Source organism: Crocodylus porosus, unplaced genomic scaffold, assembly GCF_001723895.1.
Source record: "Crocodylus porosus isolate Cpor-Errol unplaced genomic scaffold, CroPor_comp1, whole genome shotgun sequence".
Classification (NCBI taxonomy): Eukaryota; Metazoa; Chordata; order Crocodylia; family Crocodylidae; genus Crocodylus; species Crocodylus porosus.
This window is the reverse complement of record NW_017728886.1, coordinates 190,567,592-190,584,016: the sequence shown is the minus strand read 5'-3', so window position 1 is coordinate 190,584,016 and position 16,425 is coordinate 190,567,592. Positions and strand designations below refer to the sequence as shown.

At 41.4% G+C, this 16,425-nt stretch overlaps 1 protein-coding gene across 2 annotated transcripts in view; it reads left to right on the top strand.

Annotated features, from left to right (window-relative positions):
- The window catches only part of KCTD1 (potassium channel tetramerization domain containing 1), a 148,321-nt gene that overhangs the window by 501 nt on the left and 131,395 nt on the right, over nucleotides 1-16,425 (top strand). The window lies entirely within an intron of this gene.

Here is a 16,425-nt window from a genome sequence, read left to right as displayed (position 1 = left end):
AAATAACAGCGCCGGCTCCTTAGGTGCCCCTCCTGGTCTGAGGGGATCTTTCGAGGTGTCCCCCGAGCACCGGCAGCGGAAGCACGAAGCTTCCCCTCGCGTGAGCGGGGCCGGCGCGGGCTCTGCTGGATGGAGCTGCCCCCAGCGCTGTGTTGCACGGGCGCTTTTAAGGCTCAGCTGGTGCCCTCCCACGCGGCGGGCTGCTCCCCGGGGCAAGGGGCTGGGCTGGGGGCGCTCCTGCGATGCGGGGCCGGCGCGGACGCCCTGTGGCGGCGGAGCCGGGCAAGTCTGCGCAGCCGCCGAGGGGCTGGAGCCCGCGCGGGCCCTGGGGGGACGGGGGACTTCGGAGGGGTTTCCCCGCCGGAGCCGCGGGGAGCTTCGCGCGTGGCCCGGGCACTGCGGTGCTCTCCCTTTGCTCAGTCTCGGTGCGCTGGTGACGGCCGAAGCGCCGCACGCGAGGATGTGGCGCACGCTAGAGGTCCCTCTCGCCGCTGCTGCCTCGTAGTGGGTTTACCCGCGGTTTCCAGCCCTCCCTGGTTCACAGACTCCTACAACAGCGAGGCTGGAAGGGACCTCGGGAGGCCGGCTAGTCCCACCCCCTGCTCAAAGCGGGACCAGCCCCAACTAGATCATCCCAGGCCAGGGCTTTGTCGAGCCGGGTCTTAAAAACCTCCAAGAATGGAGTTTCTTCAACCTCTCTGGCTAATCTGCTCCAGTGTTTTACTACCCTCTTAGAGACAGCGTTTTCCCTAATATCTATCCTAAACCTCCTCTGCTGCAACTTGAGACCGTTGCTCCTTGTTCTGTCATCTGCCACCACCGAGAGCTGTCCAGCTCCATCCTCTTTTCAAACCCCCCTTCAGGTAGTTGAAGGCTGCTCTTAAATCCCCTCAGTCTTCTCTGCAGACTAAATGCATCCAACTCCCTCAGTCGCTATTATCTGAGTAGTGACTGCAGAGCTCAACTTCCTCTGTTTTTTTTTAAATGAAGTCAGGGTGAGGCAGTGCCTCACACTTGCATCTCTTACTGTCACCTGAACATCTCTGCCTCAGTTGATTTGCACCTTCTTCTAGTTAAACTTTGGCTCTAAGGCCATGCCTTGATTTTTATTTTTTTTTAATAAGCTTTATTTGCCCATTTTAAAAAAGTATTTAATCTCCAGCGAACCACATACCTTTTGGGGCTAATCTTAGCCCCAACCTTCAACCTTTGAGTTGAATTGTGAAAGTCTTTATGCAGTTTTAGCTCAGTTTTTACTCCAAGAAAACTCCCACTGAAATTGAATCAGGATCCTGGGGTTTTGGTCTTGGGTCAGGACAGGAGAAATGCTTGAACTAAAAACTGGGTATTAAAGATGGTCATGTGAGAAAACAAAGGATTTAGCAATATTCAAAACGCCTGATAAATGCCAACTAATCCTTAGCACCTCTATGTAATCCAAGTAAGTATTATCACCATTTCACAGATGGGGAAACTGAGATACAAAGAGATTCATTGACTTGCCTGAGGCTATATAACACATAAATGACAGAGCTGGGACAAACTGCGATCTCTTGCTGCTTTTCACCAGGGTGGCCATCAGCTCCCATAGCATCTTGATTTAAATCGGATCTGGACCCCAATTCCATGTTCAATCCCATTGACCACTCTGACTTTATTCAAATTGAGTTCTGGTGACCTCAAATTAGGGGTCATCACATGCATATTTGAAAAGATAAATTATTGTGACTATTTAGGATTTTTTTTATCATTAAGATCTTTTTACTCCATTTTTACCTATCAGTATGGTTCAAATTTTGAGTTTTCAAGTATGAACTAGTTGCTCATGGTTAATGTTGCCTTTGTGTGGGTTTCTCAGAAGTGATTTGTAGACTGGATGAGATATTTGGTTTTAGGGTGGAATAACTTGGGAACAGATGACTTTGCATGATGGAAGCTTCCACTCTTTAAAAACCTTACTCATGAAGAAATGAAAGATTGCATTTTTGTGTGCAAAAAGGCTGTCCTCCTCATTCAAGAAAGAAATGCTACATGTAACTGACCTGCATACAAATGCTTATTGAAAGGATTATGAGAAGTTTGTGTGTGCAGACAATGTAATGTGAAGGGAAATTTCAACTCATCACAACTCATTTGAGTGCGTGATATAAAATGAGAATCTTTCACAATTAAGAGAATATCTTATCTGTCACTCATTTAATACTCAGGCAGCATTTCAAATGAGCCAGGGTGGACAGGAGTGAGATTTCTGCTTTTTTTTATCTTTACAGCTTTAGAGATTTTGGGGGGGGAACTAGGAGGGATGTGTGCATGTGGATTTTGACTAATGGGTTTACTATTCATGTGTTTTGTTGGATACAGCATTGCACAACCAAAATACAGTATCAGGTTCTTCATTTCATGCAACTGGCTAGCAGTTAAATTTAACAAGGTTCCTTAATGATGATATTAAGCACTTCCAGGGTATTTAAAGAGACTGATGATCAGTGCCCATAATGCTCCTGTAAATTAGGCATCATCCCCATAGGGAAAAGGGTCAGAGAATGCCTTACAAGGGTGTAAATTTGGGACAATTTTACTGAAGCCAATGGAACTATACAAAAATTATGTAAATTAGATCATAATCAGGCCCTAAACATTTTTGTGATTTGCCCAGGAGCACTCACTGTAACAGGCACAGAGGTGGGTTTTGAAGCTGGATTTCGTAGCTTCCCATATTATGCTCTGTACAGTGCATTCAACTGCTCTCTCTGCTCCCAAAGAAAAAGATGTCAGTCAGAAGCAAATTTCTGCAAAGATGCCTGCTGTTACTTATTTTGGATCCCTTGTATGCTGCTATAGTACAGCCAAGTTGGATTTCCTTCCAGCAAACAAATTTAGTTAGTATTTTATTCACAGAAACACCATTCTTATTTTAAATTGCCTATTTCTGTCGGTCTGCATTGCATTTATGTTGTTTTTACAACCAGGGTAAAGTTCAACACTGGTATAATTCCACAGGTTCCTATGGTTTTACGCCATGATTTAATTTGCCTCAGTATATTAAAATACGTAATTTTGCTGTCCTGCTTTTCATAGAATATAATCTTATATTTGCAGTTTTGGGGAAAACCACATGTAATACAAATGTTCATTTTATTTTAACTTTCTCTGCTTAGCAATTTCCATAATTCAACGTCTATTTTGTTGCTTCTCTGATAGAGAAAAGAGCACATTTACAAGTTATCCCCCCCCAATGAAAAGCACTAGTATGCTGTGCACATGTGATGTATATTCATACAATTTTTAATAAATATGTTTGGGTCCTCTAACATTGACTTTTAATCGCACCTTTTATTCAAAAATCTATTAAACACCTTTCTGATCAGACTGACCCAAATCTGGCTCTGATTCTTGTTCAGCTGCTCTGAGTCAACATAGAATAAACAGCTCACCTAATCTCCATTTCCTGACCATTGCTCATATAGTTACTCCCATTGATAAATAGGAGTTGCCAGCGGGCTTAAGGAGTGCAGCTCCCTAAATAGATGGTTGGTTGGTATGTTTGTAGCTCAAGGCAATCTTAAAGGAGAAAACCCCCTAAAGTACTTGCTGGAGCAAAGGACCTTTGTTTTCAACAGTATTCATTGCCTTTTGTTCTTTCTTCCTAACACATTAAATAAATTTGAATAGGGAATAGTGCTTTTTTTGGGGTCTGGAGGCTTTTTTTTTTTAAAACGAAATGCAAACAGCAAAACTGCCTCAAGGGCATTAGGAAAATGGATTGTAGTTTGCCCAAAACCATGACAATCAAGATTTTTTTCAGTTATATTTCTCAATGCTGGTCTTTATAATGGTGGTCATTCCTTCTTAACCATTTTCTCCACTCATTTTAGTCTTAAGCTTAAGCTCCAATGTAAACATCTATGGACTATTAGACCTTACTTTCGTTGGTGTAAATCAGGAAGCAGCACCATAGGAATCAATTAAATTAGCATTTTGAGAAAAGAATTAGGATCTTTAAATGAACACTAGAGGCTGTCTTTGAAACAGAGATGTGTCCCCCCGCCATGCTAGCGTGAGCTTTCAGTGCTCAACTTAGAAAACTTTTGGAAGATGATTAGAGGGCATTTGAGCAATATGAATTTCCTTTAAACATGGAAATATCATGTACTTATCACTAGAAAAACACAGGAGGAAAGGAACTGGACATATTTGTCAGTCACAGGATGGCCCTGAGTCCCAAAAGTGATGCAACCCTACACAAGTCAAAGGCAATCCTTGGATGAATCAGATGAAGTATTTCCAATAGAATACAAAGGTCTTAATGCCATCGTACAAAGCACTGGCAAGACCTCATCTGGGTATGCTGGGTACAATTCTGGCCAAACATGCTTAAAAGAGCTGAAGTCATATTGGAGCAGGTGCAGAGTAGGGCTACCAAGATGATCAGGGGAGTGGATACCATCACGGGAGAGGAGATCAGAAGACACTAGCACAAGAAAATCTGGGAGGGAATATGATTGTTCTTTATGTACATCTGGTGTAAACAGCAGGGAGGGAAAACAACTATTTAAGCTAAATGACAGTGCTGGCACAAAACCATAACTATAAGCTGGCCATGAATAAATTTAGGCTGAAAATTAGAAGACGGGTTCTAATCATTGGCACAGCAAGGTTCTAAAAATGTTTTCCAATAGTAGTACTTTAGGTGAAACAAATCACTATGTTCCTAGGTAGTTGTAAGATGGATCTTGCTAAATTAATGATGATGGAATATGTTGCTGCAATAGCAAGAGCCCCAGTCTTCTGTTTTTGATCAAGACTTTCCACTGGCATGATAACTTTTCTAGTAGTAACCCCAGCTGCTCTTCTGATGCAACACATAGCAGAAATATCTATCTTAATAACTTGTCACCATTAAAGCTATTGGGTTTGTTTTTGTCAAACATAGAACTTTTATTTTTAATTATTTTGGATTTAAACTTGTGAATTTGTTAGTTCTCACTTTAAATAAAAAGTTAAAACATAAAAAATAGGCTTCCCTTATCCTTCACCTTCCCTCTCCTTTTTAATGGGAAAAGTAAAAGACAGGGAAACAAGGAAAAAGGCAAAAGTGTGCTTGAAACAGAGATTGAGGGGACTTCCGTGTTTTATTCTACAAACTACTTTTTTCTATAAATGAAACAGTGTTTTTTTTAAAACCTATGGAGTGAAAATGAATTTGAAGTTTTACTTGAAAAATCTTGTTCCTGGGAGCAACTCTTTTGAAAACGAAGTTGGCAGGAGTTCTACAAATATGAGAAAAAGCAGATGAGTTCTTTTATTGAACCTGGAGCGCTGAAGGCAGGTGAAAGTCATCATCTAATCAGGAGTCATAAATAGGCCTAGATCCTTCTCAGGAGGAGATATGATTATTGTGAGAGAGGGGATGCATGTTTGGAAAAGAATTCCCCATTGCTCAAGAAGGTAATTGGTATGTTTCTTAAAATGTACATTACTCTGTGCCCTACCGAACCAAAATGTACAGGCAATCAGAGTAGCAGCATAAGAAATAGCTATAGTTTGAAGAGTAATAGAGCTGTAGTCTGCTCATAGGAAGGGATATTGTTCCCTTTGAAAAACTTCTTGTGTGATTCTTGTTCTGAGGGGGGCATTTTCTAGTCCAGACTTTAGTTTCCTTTATGCTACAACCCTGTGTGTAGTTTTACAGTGTTCATTATGATACAGGAAGGTAAAGAAGGGAAATCTTTTGTAAGCAGTATAATCTGAAATACGAGACTAGTTTAGTCTTCTGAATCTCATTCCTGCAGATCTGTATACATATTTAATTATTTTTGTTCCTTATTAGGCTATTTGTGTCAATGTTCTGCAGCTGTGAGTTCCACAGGTTGCTTATGAATAAGCTAGAGTGACCCTCTTATCTGCTCAGAAGCTGATGCCTTTTTAAATTCCATTAGCTGGCCTCTGCTCCCTGTATTATTAAGGGCATCCTATTTTTCCTTCTTCATACAATTCATTATTTTATATACCTCAAGTCTGTCATCTCTTGCTGTTTTTTTCCCTAAATAAAATAGTTCTGGTCTTAATCTTTTTGTTTAGAAATTCCCCCATATGTCCCTAATCACTTTTGTTGCCTCTAGCTATCTAGTATAGTTATCTAACACTCCCATCACTGTGTCTCACTGGATCTTTTAAAGCTAGTTCCAAAGCTATCAGCGTGAAGGAGACTTAAGGATGATATTATGGCTAAAGGACATCATTGAGAATCAGAAGTTCTATTTTCAAATTTCTTGCTGTGTAGGCTTTGCTGATGGTGTACCTCAGTTTCCCCCCATCCATAAAAGGGGAGGCATAATATTTGCATAAGGCATTGTGAGGTTTAACTTATATACACAAAATCACTTCTAGATGCTTGGATGGAAAGTGAGTGCTATTGAAATACAACCTATTAAATACAGACTTTTCAGTTGTTTTTCCAAGATGTAGTTGCATATGAACTGAGGTTTGTAATTTCTTCTTAAGATCCTGATTGGATGTTTTTATGCATGTTTGTGTTTGTTACGCTAATTCAATATTGGGTTCCAGATAAATTTAATTAAGTTGCTTCTTTTTGGTATTTATGGTGAAGTTCAATGTGGAAACTATGAGTTGCAAACTGGATTGCCCAAACAGACTCATGACTTCCATGTACCCCTGGGCATTTGGAAAGCCCCAATAGAGCCCTGCTGTGAGTGGAAAAACATGATCTGCCTGATGTTAACAGAGGATCACAAATCCTGAAGGGGTGCTGAATACCCTCCACTCCCTTCCAACTTGGCATGTTACAGCATCAGGCCAGGAAGACTGCTGGCTGGCCTCCAGTTTAAATAAATTATAATTGCTGTAAATTGTGCTTTTCAGGAATACCAAGCTCCACAAAAACATTAGAAGGGATAACCAGATTGATGATGTGCAATGGGCTGACAAAAGGAGTTCCCTACATAGTCATAGTTTTAGACTAAAAAATCTCAATTCTGACTGAACCTGTGCTTTTTCCCCCCTTGCTTCTAATCTTTCTGTTTCTTTCCCTCCCTGTTTCCCTTTCTGTTTCCTCTTCCCTCCTCTGTATTGGCTAATACCACACAAAATCCTAAGTGGCACTGCATCTAGATCCTGGCTAGTTAAGACCTCCCCCATGCACCCAAACACAGATAGGCCCAGACAGGTTTATTTGGTCATTGTTCTGCTCACTTTGACAAGGGGACCAGTCCTGCCAGAAGCTTTACATAAGCCTGGGGAAGTCAACAGGATGACACGTGACTAAAAGTATCTAAACTGGGTGTTGGGGTTTGCACATAATCGAGTACCTTCTCTGCAGATTTACAAAGAGGAGGAGGCTGGACTGTTGGAAGCCAAAGGAAATTATCAGAAACTGTCAGATTTTCAAAATTTACAGCTGTGCTTTATCTTCCTTGATGGGCAGCTGGCTGTGCCAGCCTTTAACTGCATATGTGAACATTTTATAAATCTAACTGGACTCGATTTGCTCTTTCACCCTAGCAGTTATCACCCACATTTCCCTAACGCTTCAGAATTATGCCTGCCAAACATTTTCTGACTTAAAAGTCATCTATTACAGAAGTGATTTTTTTTTTCAGCCCTTGCAGGCATGTTTTTCTTTCTTTTTGTATAGTTCAGATAGTTTCAAGCTCCTTTAAGCAGGCTGCTAAGGGTCAGCTTCTGCATGTGTTCAAACTGTATGTTTTTGTAATTACTCAGCACCCTGGAAAGACCTCTCTGCAGTTCTCCTAGAATATATATTTTAAACCTACGTTATTTGAATGCAACATTGGTTTGCATATGTGAACTATTGGGTCCTATAGGATGTAATACAAAATAAATAGGTTTAGTTCTTCCTTTCCCACTCTGATCCCAACCCCACAGCTGCATCAGTGCAGATGGACTCCCCATTGACTTAAATAGTCACAACAGGTAGATTCTGTACACTTGCGGAGTTTCACTGAAGTCAGTAAGTACAGTACTATCCAACTGTGTGGATCTACTTGCAGTTTTGGGGCCTTGGTTTTTCAGAGCTGGATTAAAGCTGTCAGTCCCCAGGCTCTGTATCCAGACTCTTTGCTTAATCTCTCTCTTCAGACTTCTTTTTCTCAGTCTAGGCCCCCTCTTGCTTTTACAGTTGGAACTAGTTGGAACTAGAACTTTATTAAGTTAAAGTATTAATAAAGTTCAGCGGGAACTTCTATTTTTCCCTCCAAAATCTCCTGATCTTTACTCCCTTTCCTGCCCTTCCCCCTGCTTGCTTCCTCTCTCCAGATCCTAGTGTTGTGCATCTGCTTTTATTTTATTTTTTTATCTCTTTACATGATTTTTTTCCTAGCATTGTCAGTCATATAGTGAAGCAAAGCATGTCTACATGGATGTTTCAGACCAGGACTTTTCCAACGCTTTTTCTGCTTTCTTGTTAAGCTCATGGTAAATAAAACAACTCTCCCTCCCTGTACAATATCAGCCTCATAACATTTCTAGCTCTTTTCCAGCACACGCCCATGGACTTAGTGAAATATGTTTCAGTGTTGAGTAGGCAGACCAATTTAAAATTTGTCATTCTTCCCACCTCTCAATGTCCTGGAAAGACCTTTGCTTAGGACTGTATGTGCTGTTTGTTGCACATGGGTGCATCTCACATGGAATCTGAAACTGTAGGGTCCGGTGTCTAGTCAATATTAAGAAGGGGAATAAAAATAGTCAATGGCTGTGGAGAAATAGAACCAAATGAAAATCTTTTTGGGTAGGACAAGAGTCATGATGGCTAACGCCTATGCTGTGCTGTAGTGAAACTATAAAACAACGTTCCCTGGGTTTAAAAGGGAGAGAAGGGTTTGGGTGAGTAAAAGGGAAAAGGGAAGCAACTAGTCAGAAGTGAAGAAATTTAAAATCCTTAGCCTCAGCATGGAACTACTTAAGCATACCATAATTGCATCACAGAAGGTATGCATACCCTGAAACCAAAAAGGAAGCAGGAAAGCGAGAAAAAACAAACACAGTATGATGAACCAAACAGGTAACCTCCAGGAAAAGGAAATGTAGACCTGGCAAAACCACAAGAAAGGAACATATACTGTCAGGGAAAATGTCAGATGGGAACTAGGTGGATAAGAAGAAATTTTTCAAGAGCAAACAGCCAAATACATAAAAGACAAATAAAGAAGAAAATGTTCCAGGAAACTGATGGGTTTCCTTGACTACCCAAGAGTGAAGGGTTCAACCAAAAGTAACAAAGATATGGTAGAGTCTAAGAAATGTCCTTGCCTCAGTCTTAACTGGAGATGATTTGGGGATGATAATATCCTCCCCTTACCTTATTTATATACTGTAATGAAAACCTAAGCTTGCCAAAGACTCAAGTCTTTCAGTAACTGTGAGTGTCTGGGAGGTCTAAACAGCACTTGGACTCCTGGTTGATGGCATTTGTTTCTGTATTAAGATAGAATACATTTAACAGGGGGGACTATGAGAAAGTTGCCATCACCCTCCCCTTCCCGCCCCTCCCTCCCCAGCCCCTGGCCCAAAAGACTGATGTGAAAAAGGTAGTTAGTTGTGTTAGGCAGAAAACAGGGTAGAATTGCACCTTACAGACTACATAAATCAGATGCAGAGCATAAACTTTTGTTAGTAGAGGGCTTACTTGATCAGATGCTTGGGTGTGTCTACACAAGATACTTGCTGCACAGTTGACTAATTAACTGCACAGTAAACATCTCCACATCTACATGTGTGCTCCTATTAGGACATATAAAACTAATAAACTCAACAGCAGGGTAGGACTTTTAAATACAAGTCCTATCCTGCTGCAGAGTTTTTTTTATTTCAGATGCAGAAGTGTACATGTGGATGCTGACCAGCTGGCTGGGGCAAGAGGATACTTCAATCCTAGGGTGCTACCTGCCAGCTCGCTCCGTGCTGAAGCTCCCTCGTGGCCCAGCCAGCCATTCTGCAGCACATTGAGCCGGGTCAGAGCAGCCCCAGGCTGGCAGGTTGACTCCCCTAGGCCCGCTGCCGTGACCCAGATCAATGTACTGCAGTCTGGGTGCATGTGTAAATAGTGTGCCCAGGACCTTCCCAGAAGCAATAAACTGTGGAGCAGTAGATGTGTAGACGTGCCTGGTGTTTATAAAATAAGCGCACTGCTTGTGAAAGCTTATGTTATGCAACTCTGATTTAGTTAGTCTATGAAGTACAAATCTACCCTAAAGACTGAAGTGTCAGAGAAGGAACTATAGGATCAAAATGATAAAGCAACATGAGAGCACATGGCCTTCACCACAGATTTTGAAGAAATTAAAAAATGAAGTGGCTTCTAATTTTTTAAAAAGCATTGTGTAATTTCTCATTTAAATCAACTTCCTTCCTGTATTGGGGAACTGGAGGATGGCAAAAATCACAATCTGTTACTTAAAATCAGGATCATCACCACAGCCAAACCACAAGAATTGGTTGAAAGGGTAGGGTGTTTTATTATACCATAAACTTACCAATCATTATAAAATATACTACTAATAATTTACTATGGCTTCTGCAAATGAAAATCATGCTTATCTAGTCACCTACAATTCTTCTAGCACATCAGCAGCACTGTATAAAATGCAAAATTGCTTGGTATAAAATGTGGTGGGAATCTCAAGAAGCCTGGGATAAGGTTTCTCACAAGAAGCTGTTAAGGAAATGAAGTAATGGAGTAATCATGAGGTGAGAGGTAACATTTTTTCATGGTTTAAAATGGTTTGAGAGTCAGAAACCAAAGAGTGAAATAAAAATAAATGGCTTACAGAATACCTAAAGGTGTGCTCCAGGATTAATGTTCAATATTTTATTAATTATCTGAATGATAAGATGTAATTTTGCAGATGACACAAAATTATTTAGGTTAGTCAGGATCAGAGAAGGCTTTGAAAAAGTTTAGAGGAACCTTTGTGAACAAGCAGATTACCTAACAGTCAACACTGAATTTTATGTTGGGAAGAAATAATTTTAGTTACCTATTTCTGGATTCTATAAAGCTACTAATTCAGGAAGCGATTTGGGATTCATTGTAGAGAAATTTTGATTAAAATGTGCTTCGAGGGGCAGAGGGCTGGAGAACAAACTTACAAAGAATAGGATAGGCTAGAAAACGATACTGAAATACTGTACTCCGCCGCCATCATTCAGTTGGACGATACGCCTACACCCAGGATGAGATCCTTATCCATGCTGCAGTCCCTCTGTGACTGTGAAGAGGCTGAGGAAGGAATCCAGTGGTGCAGGCACAATGGGCTGTTTTCCCTTAGAAGTCCTAGCTTAGGGGGTATGTGAAAGCAGGGCTAGGGGCACCAGGGGCACACAGCTGCAGCATGCATGGCTCCAGAGATTAGTATTCTGGTTTAGAGGGCAGCCAGAGGAGGCTGTTTTAAATTAAACTGCCCTTAGGGCTATGTAAAAAATGCTAGGGGCTGCCATGCAGCAGCTCATGATTAGGAAAGTGCAAAGGTGGCTTAAATCCACCCATGCCCTCCTTGCAGTGAACTGAAGGTTCTTTGCTGCAAGCTTCAGAAGCACAGCACAGAATGTCACCTCTGGAAAATGGTGTCAGTCTTGGTTACTCAGACTTAAACGAGGAGAAACAGAAATGGAATGGGCCCAAAGATGGCAAATTTAAATAATTAAAAGCATGAAAAGGCTTCCATCTGAGAGTGACAATATTGCGAACATTTTGAGAAGAAATAATAAAGGTACACCTAATAATGGATGATGTGTTGAAACTAAATTGGTTGCTTCATTGTGCTCTCTCATAGTACAAATAGAATTTTGTGTGACAATGGTAGAGCATCATAAAGAGTATCTTTCTTCTCATCAAAACTTTATTAGAATAAGGAAGCTGGTATTGTCCCCAGTGGACCCACTTCTGCTAGAAGGCTTATTCTGCTTCTAGCAAATATTTTCATTTAAAAATGCACTTGTATGAAAACTTGATAGTTCTGGGGTGGCTAAGAAAATTTGAGAGGAGGCCTGAATTAGGGAAAGTTTTAGTTCATAGGAAGGAATAAAATATGATTAAAGCACAGATTAAGTTCCTTTAATCTTGCAGCTAATATGATATTTGTGGGATGTGAGGATTATAAATTGCTTGTGAAGAATCAGAGTTCATAATATAATTTTTTGTGATTTTTGTGGCCTGTAATATTTCAGGCTTACCAAAGGACATTATAGAGGGAGGATAAATTAAAATAAGGACGTTTGCTATACCACAGAGGTACAATAAGAGAATATGGCATTCTCTTTTGTCGCATTGGCTCTACTATATAGCATGGGCTTTATATACATGAGTCCATGCTATATAGAGCACAGGGGCTCTATTTTACAGGTTAAAGAAATAAAACACTAATACTAATGCATATCCAACTAGATATCTCATAGAGAGATTTCTTAAAACTCCCACTGTCTTTAGAGAATACCAGTATCTCCTGTAGAAAAATAAAGACTCTTCTGTACAGAGAAAATTTAATCTTAAAGCTTTATTTGAGGGCAAGAGTTTAGTATGATTCTTTTAGCTCTGCCTCGGGTGAACCCAATCATACTACTGAATGGCAACATGCTGAAAGATGGGCACTTCTGGACAACAAAGTTGGGGGAGGGGTTCCAATATTAATATTGCTCTCTGTCCTTTTCATTCATTGTTAAGTGCCCTCTATTCATTCCCAAAGTGTTTCTGTATTTCACAGATGGCAGGACAGGGTGGCATGTTAGTTCAGAGAGGCATGAACTTCTGTAGGCAATAGCCAACTTCATCAGATGCTATGAACGGACTTTTTCTCAGAAACTTGCCTTTGAAAAGCCAGTATTTGGCTTGTATCTTTGTCTCCTATATCCTGAGAATATTAGATGTTAAATCCTCATTCTGTGATAATGCCAACACACTATGCCTTACAGAGAATCCCAGAGAAAAAGGAAGGATACAATGTGTGATTGGAGAAACTCCTTTCCACACACACTTTTATAGAGTGCTATGACTGGAGCTATTGTTAGATACATCTGAGAGGGGAGGCCATGCAGTTCTGTAACTGAATGTGTACCTGACTTTAGTTTTGAGAAAATACTTTATGAATTTGATGTACGTACCTGTCACCATTTATTTGATCCTATTCAGCTTCTCTTTACTTCACTGTGTAGGTGCTCAGAATCTCACTGGATTTGATTGTTTAAAGTTAAATTTGTGTTTAGATGTTCAAGTGTCGCTCAAGTTCTGTAGTTACCTACCATGTTTGTTAGCCAACAGGTGCTAACGGCTGCCACGAAGGAGGCTTTGGCTTTGGAGCTCAGTCATATTGCTGGGAAAGCTGGTGGGTGTGGATAAGAACCCTTCTTGAGAACTGCATTGAAGGAGCAATTAACCAATTATGTAATGAGATAGCTCCTAACAATAGATACAATGGGCTGTGTGCTAGGGCTGTCAGAAGTTTAGACATTTAGTTTGGAGATTCTCTGATTTGCAGATTCAGGGGCAAAGGGACTGTTTGGCAAACTTGTGTATTAAAGAGAAAATGGAGAAACATAGTTTGTTGGATTATAAAAGTGCTTGGAGGGACAGGCTTGGAAATTAGGAGCATGGAGTTGCCTGCAGCTGTTGCTTTCTTTTATGTTAAAAAAGACAGGATTTGGTGTCCATTCGTATGTAAACCAGATTGTACCAAAAACTGTTTTATCCATTTTTACTCTTCACAGAAAAGAATCATGCAAGGCCCTCAATATTGACTGACCATTTAAAACAAAAGGCAATAGAAGCAAAATTGCAAGGCCAAATCCTGCAGTTGTTCTCAGTGCACATTTTGCTATAGGTTCATCAGGCGCAGGAGCTAGGATCCTATGGCACATGTTTTGTGTCTGAATTCTGGTAACATTTAATTTAATGTAAGTACCTCCTTTCCCCAATAGTATTATGTAGGACCAACAACGTTTGGTGTCTGGGGCAAAGCCCACAGTGGCAGCCCACCCTTGCCCCACATGCAGATTTGGGAGGCACATGCCCCCCCATGCTTGCCTGGGAGTGTATGCAGTGACCAGAGCTACTCTTCCTGCATCCCAGTACCCCCCTCCCCCTCAAATGAGCTGCTTGTGGCTCCATCCTGTGCCCTGCTAAGGCTGGGCAGTGCCTGCTGGCACCCATTCACTTTGGCACTCAGGGCGGTCCCCCACTTACCCCTTCCCCACCCTTGCTATAGTGCTGTATAGGACCATGCACTGGTTTGACCAATAAGAACAATTAAAAATCCCAAGTTCTATATAACAGTTTTCTTTAAAAGATTTCAAAGCATTTGACAAACAATTGATGTGTGTTTTCCCTCTGTTTTATAGACAGGGACCAGAGGCAGAGAGAGATTAATTGTTTTACCCATGCTTACCCACAAGACCTAGGTCCTGGAATGCCAGTCCAGCATTCTATTCGCTAGACACTTCCTAAGAGCATTAAAAACAGTCTCTGCATTTTGGCATGGAGAAGCCCCAGCAGCTGTGATATTTCCTGTTTCATGTGTATTATATATATACATAGAAAAAAGAATTTATATATATATATATATATATTTTTTTTTTTTTTAAAAGCCAAGCTTTTAGTTTATTACTTGACTGACTCCATACTTCCTCCTCAGGAAAGAGAGAAACAAACATCTAAATGAGCCTGTCTCTCCCTTTCCAACCCTGCCCAAATGTCTACTCAGTTACAACAGATGGATGAGCGCCACAGACCAGATGTCAAAATGGTATTGACATTGATGCTACACAGGAAACCATAGCATATTTTAGAACAGAACTGTTACCATAATCATGTTTTTTAATGCTTGCCTGCATGGATCCATTTTATAGGCAATGTGCACAAAAGATCAGAGCTTATGTCTTTCTGCCACTTTGGCCATCCTTTCTGATCTTGTTCCATACCCTGAGGATGAGAGGAACTGGCAGGAATGTACACGGGGAACATTTGGCAACAGTCCAAGAGGAATGTATCCATTTACGTGTCCCAGATAATCCGCCTTAGGAACAGAAATAGTTGCTCTTGGTTTTGTGTTCCATGGCAAATAGGCCCACCTGTAGCATTGCCTACCTCTAGAAATGAATGTCAGATATTGATTTTTGAGGGATGACTTGTGCTGGGTGATACGCTTCCTGCTGGGGCTGTCTACTAGGATAGTCAGTCTCTTTTCCCCAAAAGGAGGAGAACAGCAGGTGTAACATGGTGATGGATGGATGGAGGTTGAAAGGCTCTAAAGATTTAAAATAGTTCATATAAAGTAACTGAGCAGTCATATTGTCTGTTCAAAATCTGAATTCAAATAGAGTGAGAGAGCCTCAAAGTAGAGCAGACTGCCCTAGATTTCAGGGTGTTCACTGAAATATTGGGCATAACCCATGTCTAGAAGCTTTGGATTGTGAGGTAAAGCTCTGAACTCTAACATGAACTACAGATGATAGAGCTGAAATGAAAAAGGTACTTTAGCAGGCATGTTCTGGTTTCATCCATCATGATGGAGAGGTGATCACCTCTGGAAACTTATCTAGTGGGGCTAGTACACTGTTCTCAGGAACCGTGCAACAATCTCAGCTGTCCAGACAAGTAATGTGTAGGAGGCCCACAAGTCAGATGCAAGGACTGAATTATCCGAGCATTTGCCTGGCGTGGGAGAATCCTTTTGAGCATGGGATGGAGTCTGTCCTCTCGGACATGGGCAGTAACTGGAGTACAGAAGTAATGGTTTTGAATTCCCCTCCTTAGTGTCAGTACGAAAGTGAGATCTTTGAGGTTGCTCTGGGAACAAAGTGAGTCTTTTAATTATGTGATCACATACTGTGTTTTCTTCAGGGCCTCTGCCTCATTCAGTGCACAGGATGGCATTCATTGAAGTCTTGGGGTAACGTTGGACCCCTACGAGGCAGGGCAGTTGGTGTTGGACGCGCGAGAGAAGGCAGAACTCTTCAACAAGTTCTTTGCCTCCGTGTTCCTGTCTGCTGACAATGGGGTGCTCTCAGGTGATAGCGTAGAGAGGCCCAGGAAGGATGCGAGTGTCCTGACTGTTAGTTCAGACCTAGTTAAGGATTACCTGGAGGGCTTAGATGTCTCCAAGTCAGCGGGCCCGGATGACCTTCATCCGCAGGTGCTGAGGGAATTGGCTGGTGTCATTGCGGAGCCATTGGCACAGCTGTTCGAGGACCCCTGGTGCTCGGGCCAAGTCCCTAAGGACTGGAAAAGGGCCAATGTGGTCTCTATTTTCAAGAAGGGGAGGAAGGAAGAGCCTGGCAACTACAGGCCAGTCAGCCTTACTTCTATCCTGGGGAAGGTCTTTGAAAAAATTATCAAGGGCCACATTTGTGAGAGCCCTGCAGGGGAAGTGATGTTGAGGGGTAACCAGCATGGGT